Consider the following 17,443-nt stretch of genomic DNA (forward strand, 5'->3'; position numbering starts at 1 on the left):
TGGGAGCATAGAAAATGGGGTTTTCCATCTAATTTTCTATGGAGTCTTTTGGAGCAGTGTTCATTGTACTACAAATACTTCTTTACTTAATTGAGTTAATGATTTATCTATTTTGCTCTGCTTTATGCTCGCTTCGCCCGCAATTAAACATTATCTCACCGCTCCAATGTTCTGGCAAGCGGGACATGTTTTGCTATGCGCTTTAGCCCCGTGGGGTAGTATTATGGTGTTGATTATCAATTATACATAGTTAGAGGGGTGAAAAATAGATACACTCTTAACCCTTTTACCCCCAAAGGACGTACTGGTACATTTCACAAAACTCATCCCTTTACCCCCATGGACGTACCGGTACATTCTTGCAAAAAACTGCTATTTAAATTTTTTTTGGCATATTTTTTATATTTTTTTTGAGAAACTTCAGGCATTTTCCAAGAGAATGAGACCAACCTGACCTCTCTATGACAAAAATTAAGGCTGTTAGAGCGATTTAAAAAAATATATACTGCAAAATGTGCTTGAAAAAAATTAACCCCTGTGGGTTAAGGGTTGGAAATTTCCAAATAGCCTGGGGGTAAAAGGGTTGAGTTGTAGCTTTGCGCTCCAGCCTCTGTTCGAACGTGAACTGGGCTTCCGTTTCCAATGATCATACTACATATATCAGATACGTTTCTATCCTAACCTTTAAATATTACGATTAATAAAATAAGAGCTATGATTTTATTGCATATTCCAATATTGAAAATAAATAAACAAGAGGTTTAGATTATAAAACGCAGGGCCCTTTATTCTGTTCAAACAAGTCATTTACGACAAGCACCACCTATCAGTGTTTTTCTGAACTATCGGGTAGAAGGAGGCTCCTGGGGTATTTGCGAAGATGACAAAAAGAGCAAAAGGGATATTTTCCATTAAAATCTGTAACTGCGGTAATAGAGGTTTCTACCAGTAGTATATGGGATTCTAGATAGTGTATTTGCAATGTTCTTTTCCATTATGCAAGTTTTAATGTCCTCACTAATATCGTGATGTTCTATAATTGAACATCTGTTCCAGCTATAGGGTTAGGCATGTCAAATTCAATTTCCCCATGAAATTCTAATCTTGTGAAATGCATTATACTTGTAATATCAATATTTACCTCCTTGGTTTTTTTCAGAATTTTCCTGACGAATTGAAGAGGAATGTCATCAAACATCGGACCACTTTTGCTACGTCTCCGTTAAGACGAGGATCTTGCCAAGGTTTGTGAAGTAGCTACAGGTTGATCCAGTGTCATATATTTAGGTCACTTCAGTTGATTGGCAACATTAGTCCCTTTACTTCTGCCAACGAAGTTGGAAGGAGGTTATGTTTTTGCCCCTGTTTGTGTGTTTGTTTATGAACAGCTTCCTGGCCACAATTTTAATTGTAGAGTAATGAAACTTGCAGGGATTAACTGTTATTTGTTCCGACACAGATACAAACCTTCGCTATTTATAGGGTATTACTTTCAGCAACGCTGAAAACCAGCCAAGACAATTTTAGTGAGGGATAATTACCTCATCCGCTAGTTAGCGGGAGGGGGTTGGGGTAGACTAGCTACCCTGCTCACTCACACCTGTGGATTGAGTAACCAATTTTACTTGACTTTATTACTTTTTCTTTTCTTTTGTGTGTGTGTCGGTGTGTGTATGGTTATTGTTCCGCTATGCGGACATGTCCAGGGATTGAAGGCGGCCGCTGCAACACCTTTATGTCGTCCGTGGAGATGGATCCACACCCTTTATGGCCGGCTTACCGGGGAACCCAGTGTTCGCGGGACAACACCAGTTCCGAGTGTAGGGAGTGGCCTGCCTCCCAGTGGGAGAGGTTTGCGCGTAAGAAGTCTAAACGACAATCTTCACTTTCGGGGTCTTCCTCTAAATCGAAGAAATTGCGGGCTTCTGCTTCCTCTACGCCCAAATCTCTGCCCGAAGCTAATCCTCGACCAGGCCCTTCCGGGGTACGGTCGAGCAGTAGCACAGGCCTTGTGACTCCAGGTCAACCTCTGTGCATCGGCAATCTTCTTAGGCTTTAGGTTCTCCTCCAAGAGCAGAAAGAGAACCTTGTTATAAGCGTAGTTCTCCTTCGGGCGAACTCTCCTCCTTGCGGAGGAATTATCTGTTGACCTTAATCAGGCGGAGTCTGTTGTACATTCCTCTCCGGAGGTTCGTAGAGTGGAGGGGTGGGTAACCCCTCTCCACCCCGGGCGTTCTCCTCTTCGGGCTGTGAGGAGACGTCTTTATGAACCTGCTGGTTCTCCTCACGTTGACCCTCCGGGGTCTCGTGACGATCACCCTTTGGGCTGGCGTGATCGTGATCCTTTGGGCTCTCGTCATGTTGATCCTGCGGGTTCTCATGATAGCAGGAGTCCTTCAGGTCTCCGTCGCGCTGAACCTTCGGGGTCTCACGACTTGAAACCTTTGGCTTTCTGTTACGCAGAACCCTCGGGCTCTGGTAACGACGGTACACGCCGGGTTCTCGTACTGTCAGTCACGTTGATCCTTTGGGATCTCGTGACAGAGGAACCTCGATTCCTCGTTGCGCTGTCCCTTCGGGGTCTCGTAACCTGAGTTACGCTGAACCATTGGGCTCTTGTAACTCTAGTCGCGCTAACACTTCGGTGTATTATGACAGAGAAACTCCGGTTTCTCGTTGTGTTGATCCTTCGGTTTCGCGCAACACAGTTCACGCTGAACTTTCGGGTTCTCGTGACCAGAGTCATTCTTTTTATGACAGAGAGTTTTCAAACTCTCGTGTTGATTGTTCGCGCTCACACAACACAAGCTATCGTGAACCTTCGTGTGAGCGTAGCAGTGAGTTCTCTCACCAACCTGAGAGCTCTCGCACGCACTACCAAGTTGGCGCCCACGGCCAAATTGGTGTGCATGACCAACTTGGCGCGCACGACCGTCTTGGCGCGCACAAACAAAATGGCGATCATGGCGTGCTGGTTCATCCTATGGCGCGCCATATGCGCGAACATCCTGTTGCTCGCCATGCGTGCAAACAACACACTGCGTGCCATGCGCGCGAGCAACCTTATGCGCACCAGGTGCGCGAACGACCTCAAGCGCTCCAGGAGCGCCAAAAAGGTGCGCACAATTGGGAAAGGCGCGCGCACGAGCTCCCTTCCGCCTACCAACAGTTCGGCGCGAGAGCGCGCGACCGTCTTGGCGCTCACAATCAGTCTCTCAAGCCCCTTACGCCTCAACAGAGACAACAGTCGCCTGTGCGACCGAGCCCAAACCCTATCCCTAAGGGTAAGCCTGTGCCGATCTTTCCTGTAGGGAAGCCTCCATCAGACAAGAGGGTTAGGAAACCCAGGGAGCAGTTCTTTCCTAAAGACCTTCCCCTTAGTTCCTCAAGATTCCCGTGGCTTAGCACCTTATTCAATGTAATGCGCCAAGCCATGAAGGGAGTCGTTCCCCGCTCCCAGTCCTTAGGTGATACACCTAGGATTCCCTTGTCGCCTCCTCTCTTTTCAGGGTCCTCTCCTCCCTCCGATCCTGGGAGGAGGTCGGAAGTTCCCGCACAGGCGGGTCCTTCAGGCAAGGGGAGATGATCATCCCTTCGCAAAAGACCTCTGGAGGAGATTAGGCATGAACCTCAGGGTAGCCCCCTGCAGTTAAAGATGCCACAGGCCAGACCAAAGGGGGAAAGGAAAAGGATTCGTCCTTCGCCCCCCAAGGAGGATAGGGTTGCTTCCTATGGAGACTCCTTCCGTTCTTTATGGGTCGAGATAGTGTCTAAGGAGGCACGACCTGCGACCAGACGGGATTCACCCCGTACGGCAATGGACTTACATCCCGTAAGCCGATGGAGTCCTCTAGGCCCTTGGAGACAGAGGACCTCCGGGCTCGTGGGAGGGAACTGAAGAATTTGTTCACCATCCCCAAATCCTTGGCCAGGCTTCCCTCCTCACTGCCTCCCAGGCAGTCGGAAGCGAGCACCCCCCAGGTAGTCTCCCTATCCCCAGTCTATACAGTTGACGACTTCGACCACTCCGGGCACTTTATACCTAACTAACCATCTTTTCTTTTTGCTGCTTTTTACACATTCCAGATAAGAGCATCTTTTGTGGGAGCTATACTAGTATCTGGAAATGCAAGTTGGCTTTTTTAAGTTTATGACTTTAGATTATTGAAGGATTTATTCCTACGTAGATGTAAACCTTCTGAGTCATTTATATAGGTTACTCTTAGTTTCTTTTTATAGGATCAGACAATCAAAAGAAAATTGGTGTGATTGCATCATGCTTCGTTAGCAGTACCAGCCGATCTCAGTTGAGTCCCTCGTCAGGCTGGGAGGAGCGTAGAGAGGAAAGGTCCCCCCCCCTTTTTTTTTTTTGTTTGATGTCGGCTACTCCCCAAAATTGGGGGAAGTGCCTTGGTATATAGATAGATGCTTCGTTGCCAGGCCACTGTTGCGCATGATGCAAAACGTTTGTTTAAAGCGCTTCCCTCTAACACTTCTGGTCGTGAAGTAGGTCGGATGAATTAACTTTCTGCGATCAGACGTCCGCATCGCCCTTGTCGTACCATTATAGTTCTTAGTGCTTGTGTCTTTTGTGCCTTTGATATTGACTGTCTCTTGTATTCTATCATTATATGTGAGATTGGGAGTGTGAGCCTTTCGACTATTATGCCGAAAGCGATTCATTGCTGCCCTGGCTGAGATGGTTGCCCCTGTGGCACATTTATGAGCCTGATGTAAGGGGATTCACACCTGGTTTGTCCTTCCTCTAGAAGCAAATGATGTTCTGTAGAATCACCGTGTGAGTATTGTAGCGAGTGGTTGTCCTCCCAGTGGGAGAGATATCGTTCTCGCCGCAAGTTTCGGCCTAAAAGAGACCGTTCCCCTTCTTCGTCTTCTGTCAGCAACGACAAGAAACGTAAGATTTGTCCTTCAGCGAATGTTATCCTGCATCCAGGTCCTTCATGTCAGGAACGTACTGAGGTTCCAGTCATGGATGACGAAGGCCATGATTTTGTTAATGTTGTATTATTATTATTATTACTATCCAAGCTACAACCCTAGTTGGAAAAGCAAGATGCTATAAGCCCAGAGGCTCCAACAGGGAAAAATAGCCCAGTGAGGAAATAAATAAATGAAGAGAACAAATTAACAATAAATCATTCTAAAATAAGTAACGTCAAAACAGACATGTCTTATATAAACTATTAACAACATCTAAAACAAATATGTCATAAATAAACTATAAAAAGACTCATGTCCGCCTGGTCAACAAAAAAGCATTTGCTCCAACTTTGAACTTTTGAAGTTCTACTGATTCAACCACCCGATTAGGAAGATCATTCCACAACTTGGTAACAGCTGGAATAAAACTTCTAGAGTACTGCCTAGTATTGTGGATAATATACCTTACACCAGACTGTTTTCAACAATATATGCTTAAATACATTACAAACTTTTTTTCCTGAATCTGACCTGCTGAAAGGAGAGTTCGTCTTATATGCCCGTGTGTCTTATAGGCCATCAAATACGGCAACTGTTGACCCAGATGACATGTTACTATGCCCAGTAAGAACAGTGCATAAATATCTGTAAAGAACACAGTATCTTAAGCCCAGAATCTCCAATTTGTTTGTGAGAACTGGCTGCTCTAACCAGAAAGTATACAGAAACACTATTTCATTGTGATTAAGAGAAACTTATCATGAGAACTTCTCATTCCTCAGGGGAAGAAGCGTCTCCAAGGGCCACCCCTCGAGCACATGATATATGCCGACTTGCCGTAACCCTAGCATTCCGTATAAGCACTTCAGCTCAAGTTCTAAAAGCTGATGTTTTGAAGAGACAGACTGCTTTTGTTTATCATTATCTTAAAGATTTCAGACCCAGGTCTCTAGACACCTTTTCTATAGGCCCTATTGTGGCTGCTCAGCAAATAATCTAACTACAGTATAAGCTCTTATGGGACATGTAACTTTTATCTTAAGCATCTTTTATTCTCTGCATTGTAAGAGTATGTAATTGGTACTTAGGCAGATGGTGATCTAGTCTGGACTTGAAGCCTTCACTTGGAATCCATTCTAAACCAAGTAAGAATGCTTAGAAGTTAAATACTTGTTGATATATTTGATAATATATTGAAGTGTTCATACTATATAACACTTGATCTTCATGTCACTTCATCCCTTGCAAAGTATTCATAGAATTGAACGTAAAGCCTTGCCTCTTTACGAGCTGGCTGAGCTTCACAAATAATTCACTTTGATCTCTTGCTATCACTTACAGTAATTGTATTGAGAGAGAGGAAGGGCAGACCTCTAAACTTCACGGAGACTTCCTCCCATCTAAGGAAGACTTCCATACAAAGCCTCTCATATAAATGACACAGAAGTTTGTATTTGCATTGGAATAAAATACAAATTTGATACCATTTGTCTTTTTCTTGTTTGAGGGTAAACTCGGATATGCTGTTCTGTCTTGTTTCTCTTCCTTATGTTTTGTTAAAGTTTTTTATTGTTTATATAGGAGATATTTATTTTAATGTTACTCTTAAAAATTTTATTTTTCCTTGTTTCCTTTTCTCACTGGGCTATTTTCCCTGTTGGAGCCCATGGGCTTATAGCATCCTGCTTTTCCAATGAGGGTTGTAGCTTTGCAAGTAATAATGTTAATAATAATAATTGTCTCATCCTAGAAAAGGTCTCAGGTTTGTTTACTTAGGAAAAATACAAATTGCTAATTTGTAGTGTTTTGATTAAGGTCTGTCTCGGAGAATCTCTACGTAGCTTCCGAGGACGTTTTGCTTGAAAATGTAACATATCCCATTATCTTAAAGCTTGTTATCTTTCATCATAAACATCATATCTATATGAAAGTTTAGTGTTGTTTTAGAAATGTAAAGTACTTCATTGAAATTATGCAAAGTCTTAATCACTTGTGGTGTATGTTTATTTTTCATCTTATTTACCTCATTCTTTTACGGTATTTATTTTAAGTTCATAACAGCAGCCATAAGTCTTTGCTCGATGTAATAAATTCACTGCATAATTCAATTTTAGGTGGATGTTGAAACCTTCACCTCAGCTGTGATTTGCAGGCCACGTGTCTCGCTTGATGTACGATGGACGGCGTAATGTGCCGGGGAAAACGGCAGAGCAAGGAGTCCATATATAGGCTATGGCCTGTCTTGTAATTGCGTCAGTCCCGGAAGGAGCTCTCGTGGATTGGCCATTGAATGGCCACACGTGGCCCGCTCTTCTGGCCGCTCTGTTTCGAGGTATGTTTTAATTTTCTTTGATTTGCTTTAGTTTTTCTTTACTCCTTCACTGTTTGTTCCGGCCCTCCGATATTTATGGGGGTATACTTTTGGCGTAGCTGAAAGAATGCCCCTATTAAAAACTCCAGGTTTGTGTACTAGGAAAAATACAAATTACTCACAAATTGGTTATTTTTCTTCTCTGTTACCACCCACCTAACTGGCGGTGCTTTCTGAATTATACCCGAAAACTCTTCTAACTTTACAGTTCTTTGTGTTTTGCTTTTTCAAGTTCATGACCCCTCAGAAAAATATTGGGTGTTGAATGGCAGGACAGGATTAGAAATTAAACTGTAAGAGATGACTCGAGTGCCACACGTGGATGAGATCATGGTGAGTGGTAGATGGAGATGGTTTGGGCATGCTCTTCGAACTCCCCGAGAGAGATTAGTTAACATACACTCTCTTTGTACATGCAGGAAACAGGTGATATTGTGATCCACATATAAATCATTTTCTTACATTGCCAAATCTATCAACATAGATTCTCTGTCTATTTTCCTCACTATTTGCCACATTTCATTTTCCTTTGCCTCCCCTGAATCCTCTACAATCTTTTGACTGCGTAACAACATTTACCCCCTCTGTGCTAAACACTGGTTCAGACTACACTACTATAGCAGGAGTCACACTGGCATTATTTCCCAACGCTCCTCCCAAAGACGACACTTCCTGACTCCCAAAAACATTCTTGTTGCATCGGGTCAAACATCTTATCCGGCTCACTGAAAGACACTACTGTCAACACTATCTGTCTCTGTCTTTCCCCTTTAGCCCAGCATTGTCCATTAACTTAAAGGCCAAAATGCACTTTAGTATTATCACTTTGTACTTCTAAGAAAACAGCGCTTCTCTTCTCAAACTCCAAAATGTACTTCTCCATAGTGTCTTCTTTCCTCTTCTTGTATGTGTCGAATCTGGTCTTTGCCTCATATGTAGCTGACATTTTGTCCTTTTTGCAGTACTTGTCCAAGTGTTGAAGCAAAACTTGCACCCCGTCATCATTCGCTACCTGCTCAATGTCCACCTTTTGAAAAACTTTGCTTCTCACCTCGCTTCCATCTGGGAATGACGGGGCAAGTGTCACAGCTTGTTTCTTTTATTGTTGACATGCGCCCCTGCCCTCGACTCATTTTTCCAGCAATCATAACTTGTTTTTTCGAAGACCGGCACTCGGGCCTGACTGTAGTCACATAACATAGTCATCTTTTCTTCGTCTCCTTTCTTCTTAATTATCTTTAATGTCCTTCCACCTGCCATGAACCATGTTCTGCTACCAGTTTTTAAGATTGTAGATCAATGTGGCAGGACAAAGTAAAGTCTGATGTCAGTTTCTAAGGCAATTTTAATGGTAGCCGTACGCAGCTATCACTCCCACCGGTGCTCCTCTCCTCTGCCCCCAAATAACAAACCCCCAAAACAATTGAACTGCGCGAAGCGCAACGAGTCCTTCGAACACATATTGAAGTAAGTTAACCCTTTTAACCCCAGGCTATTTGGAAATTTCCAACCCTTAACCCCCAGGGGGTTATTTTTTTCCTAGCACATTTTGCAGTATATTTCTTTTGAATTGACCTAACAGCCTTAATTTTTTTCATAGAGAGGTCAGGTTGGTCTCATTCTCTTGGAAAATTCCTGAATTTTCTCAAAAATATGAAAAAAAATTTATAGCATTTTTTTGCAAGGATTTACCGGTACGTCCATGGGGGTAAAGGGATGAGTTTTGTGAAACGTACCAGTACGTCCTTTGGGGGTAAAAGGGTTAACAGGTACCTCTTCAGGGAGGAAGACTTTTCCAATGATTTTTTTCAGCAAATCCCAATCCAAAATTGTTATTGTGTATTCCTTGTCTGTTTTCACATGAATGAATGTAAAAAATTTACCCCAGGTTTGAGCTAAGGTTGCTATTGGGGTCAATGCCCAACCCAAAATGTCTGTCGCTGTCCATCTTGTGTGTAGGAAATTACAAAGCCTAATTGAGGCCATTTTTATCCTTGCCACTTTTCAGAGGAATAAGATTTTTCATAATTCTGACCATCCATTACATTCAGATCTTCCCGGACAGTTCAATCCTGTTTGTAATACTAGGCAGGCAGTTCATTCTATTAGTCAGGCCTTTATCATGAGGCTTAATACTATTCAGTATTCTAGAAGTTTTATTCCAGCTGTGACCAAGTTGTGGAATGATCTTCCTTATCGGGTAGTTGAATCAGTAGAACTTCAAAAGCTCAAACTGGCAGCAAATGTTTTTATGTTGAAGAGGCTGACATAAGTCTTTTTATAGTTTATATATGAAATACTGTATCTGTTTTAATGTTGTTACTGTTTTTAGAATATTTATCATAATTGTTCATTACTTTTCATATCATTTATTTATTTCCTTATTTCCTTTCCTCACTGGGCTAATTTTCCCTATTGGAGTCCTTGGGTTTATAGATCTTGCTTTTCTAACTAGGGTTGTAGCTTAGCTAGTAATAATAATAATAACAATAATAATACTAATAATGATAATAATAATAATAATGGGGCTTGCTGTCAGGGTCAACGCCCCACCCAAAATTACTCTTATTCTCCTTCCAGTAGAAAGGAGACGTCTGTGGACCTTTCTAAAGTACTTTCAGCTTTATCGAAGTTCAGATTGATAAACTTCATGTTTCAACCCCCTACTGTGAGGTATTTGGGGATCATAGACCTGGCTCTGCCCTAGCAGCAATGCAGAAATGCATCACAGGACGGTTCAACATGATAATGATGTTGAACCTTTTGCTGTCTTTCCCCAGAATAAGATCTCTTTGCTCCAACTTTATTACTGTGAATTAGTTTAGATTGATTGTGTCCTTACAGTCAATTGATTTAACTAAGAAGAGTCCATATGATTGATTGAATTAAGTGGTATTATTGCAGTCAATTTATTTATATAAGAAGAGTCCTTTTAGTCAGTTAATTTAGGTTAACCGTAGCATTTTGTACTTTGAGTTCGTCAAGAGGCCTCAATTTAATCAGGCTGCCGATTAAGATGTACAGTATATGGCAGCTCATGATCCCGCTGTGAACGATTTGTTACATAAAGACAAACTTTGTGAAGAGAACAGATATTAACCCTTTTACCCCCAAAGGACGTACTGGTACGTTTCACAAAACTCATCCCTTTACCCCCATGGACGTACCGGTACGTCCTTGCAAAAAAATGCTATTTAAAATTTTTTTTTGCATATTTTTGTCAATTTTTTTTTAGAAAATTCAGGCATTTTCCAAGAGAATGAGACCAACCTGACCTCTCTATGACAAACTTTTCTCCTGTTATTTTTAGGAAGTGTTCTTCATTAATTCTCTTACCAGCTGTGTATTATAAAGTCTGAATGCCAGTCTTACGTTTTAGTAATCTGAATGTCCACTTACATTATTACTGTAGTAAATCGTCTCGCCATACTTTTCTCCTGTTATTTTTAGGAAGTGTTCTTCATTAATTCTCTTACCAGCTGAGTAATATAAAGTCTGAATGCCAGTCTTACGTTTTAGTAATCTGAATGTCCACTTACATTATTTCTGTAGTGTCTTCTCGCCACACTTGTACTATAAACATAGCTAGGGAACTAGTAAAATCAAGCTGAAATTCTGTCATAGAACAGTCTTCTCTTGCCTTTCGGCCTTTTCGTATTTTCCATTTTCATATGAAGGTTACTAGGGCTCTTGCATACATTTTTGGGAGAACAAAAGTTCAAACTTGAAGCAAATCTTTTTATTTTGAACAGGCTGACATAAGTTTTTTTTATAGTTTATATATGAAATATCTTTTTAAATGTTGTTACTGTTTTTAAGATATTTTATTTCAATTGTTCATTATTTCTCAGGTCGTTTGTTTATTTCTTATTTCCTTTCCTCACTGGGATATTTTTCCCTGTTGGAGTCCTTGGGCTTATATCATCTTGCTTTTCCAACTAGGGTTGTAGCCTAGCTAGTAATAATAATAATAAAGATAATAATAATAATAATAACAATAACAATAATAATAATAATAATAACTGGCATCTTGTTGAGTTGCTGTGGCCTGATAGGTAACGTCTCTGCCTGGTGTTTGCCAGTCGGGGGTTCGAGTCCCGCTTGGACTCGTTAGTGTCATTAGTGTCTGCGACCTTACCATCCTTGTGAGCTAAGGTTGGGGGGGGTTTGGGGAGCCTATAGGTCTATCTGCTGAGTCATCAGCAGCCACTGCCTGGCCCTCCCTGGTCTTAGCTTGGGTGGAGAGGAGGCTTGGGCGCTGATCATATTACATATGGTCAGTCTCTAGGGCATTGTCAGTGTCCGTTGCCTCTGCTATCCATGAGTGACCTTTAAACCTTGTGGTTCAAAGTAACTTTTAGTTTGATTGTAGATGCTTCCATATCCTAAGTGCTGGTGTACCTTTGTTGTCATGTCTTTTGGTACATACATACATATACCAAAGGCACTTCCCCCAATTTTCGGGGGTAGCCGACATCAACAATGAAACAAAACAAAAAGGGGACCTCTACTCTCTACGTTCCTCCAGCCTAACCAGGGACTCAGCCGAGTTCAGCTGGTACTGCTAGGGTGCCACAGCCCACCCTCCCACATTATCCACCACAGATGAAGCTTCATAATGCTGACTCCCCTACTGCTGCTACCTCCGCGGTCATCTAAGGCACCGGAGGAAGCAGCAGGGCCTACCGGAACTGCGTCACAATCGCTCGCCATTCATTCCTATTTCTAGCACGCGCTCTTGCCTCTCTCACATCTATCCTCCTATCACCCAAAGCTTTCTTCACACCATCCATCCACCCAAACCTTGGCCTTCCTCTTGTACTTCTCCCATCAACTCTTGCATTCATCACCTTCTTTAGCAGACAGCCATTTTCCATTCTCTCAACATGGCCAAACCACCTCAACACATTCATATCCACCAGAATTTTTCCATGGTCAAATATATATATATATATATATATATATATATATATATATATATATATATATATATATATATATATATATATATATATTTCTCTAGTACTGTACAATATACAATATGTCATATAAAAATTATTGGAGGATTATGGCTTTAGGATTGGAATATGCTTGCAATGCTGGATGCTTTTTTACATGATTATTATTATTATTATTATTACTAGCCAAGCTAAAACCCTAGTTGGAAAAGCAAGAGGCTATAAGCCCAAGGGCTCCAATTGGGAAAAATAGCCCAGTGAGGAAAGGAAATAAGGAAATAAATAGATGATGAGAACAAATTAACAGTAAATCATTCTAAAAACTGTAACAACGTCAAAATAGATATGTCATATAGAAACTATTAACAATGTCAAAAACAGATATGTCATATATAAACTATAAAAAGACTCATGTCAGCCTGGTCAACATAAAAACATTTGCTCCAACTTTGAACTTTTGAAGTTTTAATAGTTTAACATTTGGGAATATAAAGAGCAGGATTTATAGAATTATGGTGGGTTTGTAATACAGTGCTTTTTGGATTGGCAGCCATGAGTTAATATTTTATTAAGACTTGTTTCAAAATTTTGATAATTCCTTCCATGCTATAAATAGTATTGTTGTTTTGGTAATTTTATATTTCACAGCACTACGTTCGAAACTTGACGTTAGGGAATCATTAACCCTTTAACCCCCAGGCTATTTGGAAATTTCCAACCCTTAACCCCCAGGGGGTTATTTTTTTCCCAGCACATTTTGCAGTATATTTTTTTTAAATTGCTCTAACAGCCTTAATTTTTGTCATAGAGAGGTCAGGTTGGTCTCATTCTCTTGGAAAATGCCTGAATTTTTTCAAAAATTATCAAATATATGAAAAAATTTTTTATATAGCTTTTGTTTGCAAGGACGTACCGGTACGTCCAAGGGGGTAAAGGGATGAGTTTTGTGAAACGTACCAGTACGTCCTTTGGGGGTAAAAGGGTTAACAGCTACGTGTCGCGTTGAATTTGTAAGCATTTCATGCCATTGTTTTTTTCAGGGCCACAAGAAGCACGACAAGGGATTCAACCTTGAATCCTCAAAACGGCGGAACCGCTGCGATTTCTTTTTCGGATATCCCCGAAAAGATGGAATCTGATGATGAAGGGGGCCCAGTTGCGGGGCCAAGCCACAGATTAATATTTTCGGGCCTTTATATTAAACTAATGACATACAGGTACAGTCTAAAGGTAATTTACAAAATATATCTTCTGTTAAAAGAATAAAGAATTTAGAGTTTGTATAGTGTACTTTTAAAGTCCTCTAAAACCAAATAGTTTCTAAAGCCATTAATATTATTATTTGTGTTCAATTTCTTAATCTCTAGAGGACTAGGAAACTCCAAAGTCAATGTACACTCAGTAGTTAAGCAGAGATAGCATCTCCAATTACACATACCTTAATTATGTAGTCTATTCAAAACACTGGAAGTATGAGATATGCTGGATTTATATTTATTTTTTTCGATATAATCGACGGATATCTAACAGGTTCAGCACAGTTAGACATATGTGTGAGGGCATCTATCTTAAATTTCATCAGAAAATTTAGAATGTCTTTATTGAACACTATCCTTTATGGAAAGTTGAAGGATGTACGACAGGTAACATCTACTGAATACTATCCTTCAGGGTGAGTTGAAGGAGGTACAACAGGTAACAGCTTCTACTGAACACTATCCTTTATGGAGAGGTGAAGGATGTACGACAGGTAACATCGACTGAACACTATCCTTCAGGGGGAGTTGAAGGAGGTACGACAGGTAACATCGACTGAACACTATCCTTCAGGGGGAGTTGAAGGAGGTACGACAGGTAACATCGACTGAACACTATCCTTTATGGGTAACAGCTTCTGTGTTTCCAATTTGGAACATTGGTTTGCCATTTTATTCTTATACCGAACATCACTTAGGACGAGAGCCGTCATCAGTAAACTACTTGGGCGATCATTATGTCTTAACTGCAATATTTTTTCCATAGCATTTGATGTTCAATTGCTGATCGTTTATGGGGAAATTTCAGCGGTTTTCATGAAGTTGGACCAGCCTTCTATTTATGAAACATACCAGGTCAAAGTTGGAGCATCTGTTATAATTTTTTTCTTATCATAAAAATACTTTTTATTGATTTACATTCTTTTCGTAATTATTCTATCACCAAAATACAGATGTGAACTTAGTGTTGTACAAAATTATAAATCAAAATCAATATAATTAATTATCACTTAACCCTTTTACCCTCAAAGGATGTACTGGTACGTTTCACAAAAGCCATCCCTTTACCCCCATGGACGTACCGGTACGTCCTTGCAAAAAATTGCTATAAATTTTTTTTTTCATATTTTTGATATTTTTTTGAGAAAATTCAGGCATTTTCCAAGAGAATGAGACCAACCTGACCTCTCTATGACAAAAATTAAGGCTGTTAGAGCAATTTAAAAGATATATACTGCAAAATGTGCTGGCAAAAAAATAACCCCTTGGGGGTTAACGGTTGGAAATTTCCAAAGAGCCTCAGTAAAAGGGTTAAGAAAAATGATAAAATATACAACAAGTATCTGAGTTCTAAAGGTCTTTCATGAGATTGCATTCCAATTTTTCTTTATTCTTGAGTTTATCTTTGGGAAAGTTAACTCTTAAAATGTATTCTTTGCAGAGGATGTGATTCCTTTTTTTTTTTTTTTTCAAATTATTGTGGATCCATCATAATCAAGATCCCTCCGTACGTTCTCCAAGCAATATTAGGTTTGTTATGTACTCTCCTGTTGATTTCAGCTAAAGCAAATCACTTGGTTGTAAGGTTTATAAAATTGTAAGTGGAGTAAATGGAAATATTTTGTCTGCATTTTACATGTATATACAGTATTTTAGTCTTTTTGTTCGGTATAATGAAATCTTATGTATCGGCATAGAGTTAAGCTTAAAATTTCTTCCAAATTGAGTACTTTGAAGTTTACATTACTTGTGTTTGTCTGTTTAACAGACCATGATCTGCTTGGTCAATGTCCTATTGGTAAGTTTTATTGTCACTGTAAAAATGAGCATTGCTCAACTTCAATAATTTGTAAGTAGGAGGTTTGATCTGGATATATTTTAAAGATACCAAACACAGACTGTAAGTTGTGGAAGGATCTTCCTAATCAGGTAGTTGAACTGATGGAACTTTTAAAAGTTCAAACTTGCAGCGAATGTCATGTTGAACAGGTTGACATAAGTCTCTTTTTAGTTTATATAAGAAAGATCTGTTTTAATGTGATAACTTTTCTTGAAGTATTTTATTTTAACCCCTTTTACCCCCAATGGACATACTGGTACGTTTCACAAAACTCATCTCTTTACCCCCATGGACGTACTGGTACGTCTTTGCGAAAAACTGCTATTTACATTTTTATTTTGCATATTTTTGATAACTTTGAGAAACTTCAGGCATTTTCCAAAAGAATGAGACCAACCTGACCTCTTTATGATGAAAATTAAGGCTGTTAGAGCAATTTAAAAATATATATATTGCAAAATGTGCTTACAAAAAAAGGCCAGGGGGTCAAGGGTTGGAAAGTTTCAAATTGTTCATTACTACTTCTGTAGATTATGTATTTCCTCTCCTCACTGGGCTATTTTTTTCCTCTTAGAGCCCTTGTGCTTATAGCATCCTGCTTTTCCAACCAAGGTTGTACATACATACATATACCCAGGCACTTCCCCCAATTTTGGGGGGTAGCCGACATCAACAAAGAAACAAAACAAAAAGGGGACCTCTACTCTCTACGTTCCTCCAGCCTAACCAGGGACTCAGCCGAGTTCAGCTGGTACTGCTAGGGTGCCACAGCCCACCCTCCCACATTATCCACCACAGATGAAGCTTCATAATGCTTAGTAATATTGATAATAATAATCGATAGTGCTCGACTAGAGGTGTCAAACTCTAACCTTTTCGAGGACCAATTATGCACTTAGTTCCGGTCTCAAGGGACATAAAATATTGGTCATGTACTTTTTGGCAAGACTGAAGCTTTTAACCCTTTTACCCCCAGGCTATTTGGAAATTTCCAACCCTTAACCCCCAGGGGGTTATTTTTTTCCCAGCACATTTTGCAGTATATATTTTTTAGATTGCTCTAACAGCCAATATTCTGGTCATAGAGAGGTCAGGTTGGTCTCATTCTCTTGGAAAATGTCTGAATTTTCTCAAAAAATTATCAAAAATATGAAAACAAAAAAAAATTTATAGCATTTTTTTGCGAGGACGTATCGGTACGTCCATGGGGGTAAAGGGATGGGTTTTGTGAAACATACCAGTACGTCCTTTGAGGGTAAAAGGGTTAACTTATATTACTAGTCATACTGGTTTACCAAAAATACATTATTTGGGTTCATCTTAACAGCTTAGTTACATTTTCTTCAATTATAACAAATTATAGTAACTCAAGTTGAAAAATATCTTCGTCTTGTGGGCCACTTAAGGCCATGACGGAAACTTCAGGTGTAAAAACCTGAATAATTTGTTTTAATCAAATTTGACTCCACAGAATGGAAGGGTAGAAGATCCCTTATCATAGGTTTCCACATCACAAGGAGATTCCTTCCCATTCAAAGGAATCATATTATTATCACTTGTTAAGCTACAACCCTAGCTGGAAAAGCAGAATGCGATAAGCCCAAGGGCTCCAACAGGGAAAATAGCCCAGTGAGGAAAGGAAATAAAAGAGCTCTAATTAAAGTAATCAACAATTAAATGAAATATTTTAAGATCAGTAACAGCATTAGAATAAATAGTTCGTATATAAACTAAAAACTTTAAAAAAGTAGAGGAAGAGAAATAAGATAGAATAGTGTGCCCTAGTGTACCCTCAAGCAAGAGAACACTACCCCAAGACAGTGAAAGACCATGGTACAAAAGCCATGGCACTGTCCAAGACCAGAGAACTATGGTTTGATTTTGGAGTGTCCTTCTAGAAGAGCTGCTTACCATAGCTAAAGAGTCTTCTACCCTTACCAAGAGGAAAGTAATCACTGAATAATTACAATACAGAAGTTAACTCCTGGAGCGAAGAAGAATTGTTTGGTAATCTTAGTGTTGTCAGGTGTATGATGTCGGAGGAGAAGGTAGAAAGAATAGGCCAGACTATTCGGTG

The 17,443-nt window shown here is 40.0% G+C and overlaps 2 long non-coding RNA genes across 2 annotated transcripts in view; one reads left to right on the forward strand and one right to left on the reverse strand.

Moving 5' to 3' along the window:
* Positions 1–17,443, reverse strand: part of LOC137636308 (uncharacterized) — a 267,899-nt gene that overhangs the window by 226,279 nt on the left and 24,177 nt on the right. The window lies entirely within an intron of this gene.
* LOC137636305 (uncharacterized) lies at positions 1,160–13,539 on the forward strand. Its single transcript, XR_011043030.1, has 3 exons — positions 1,160–1,244; positions 7,056–7,273; positions 13,311–13,539. It is a non-coding gene; the product is annotated as an uncharacterized lncRNA (long non-coding RNA).

Source organism: Palaemon carinicauda, unplaced genomic scaffold, assembly GCF_036898095.1.
Source record: "Palaemon carinicauda isolate YSFRI2023 unplaced genomic scaffold, ASM3689809v2 scaffold27, whole genome shotgun sequence".
Classification (NCBI taxonomy): Eukaryota; Metazoa; Arthropoda; class Malacostraca; order Decapoda; family Palaemonidae; genus Palaemon; species Palaemon carinicauda.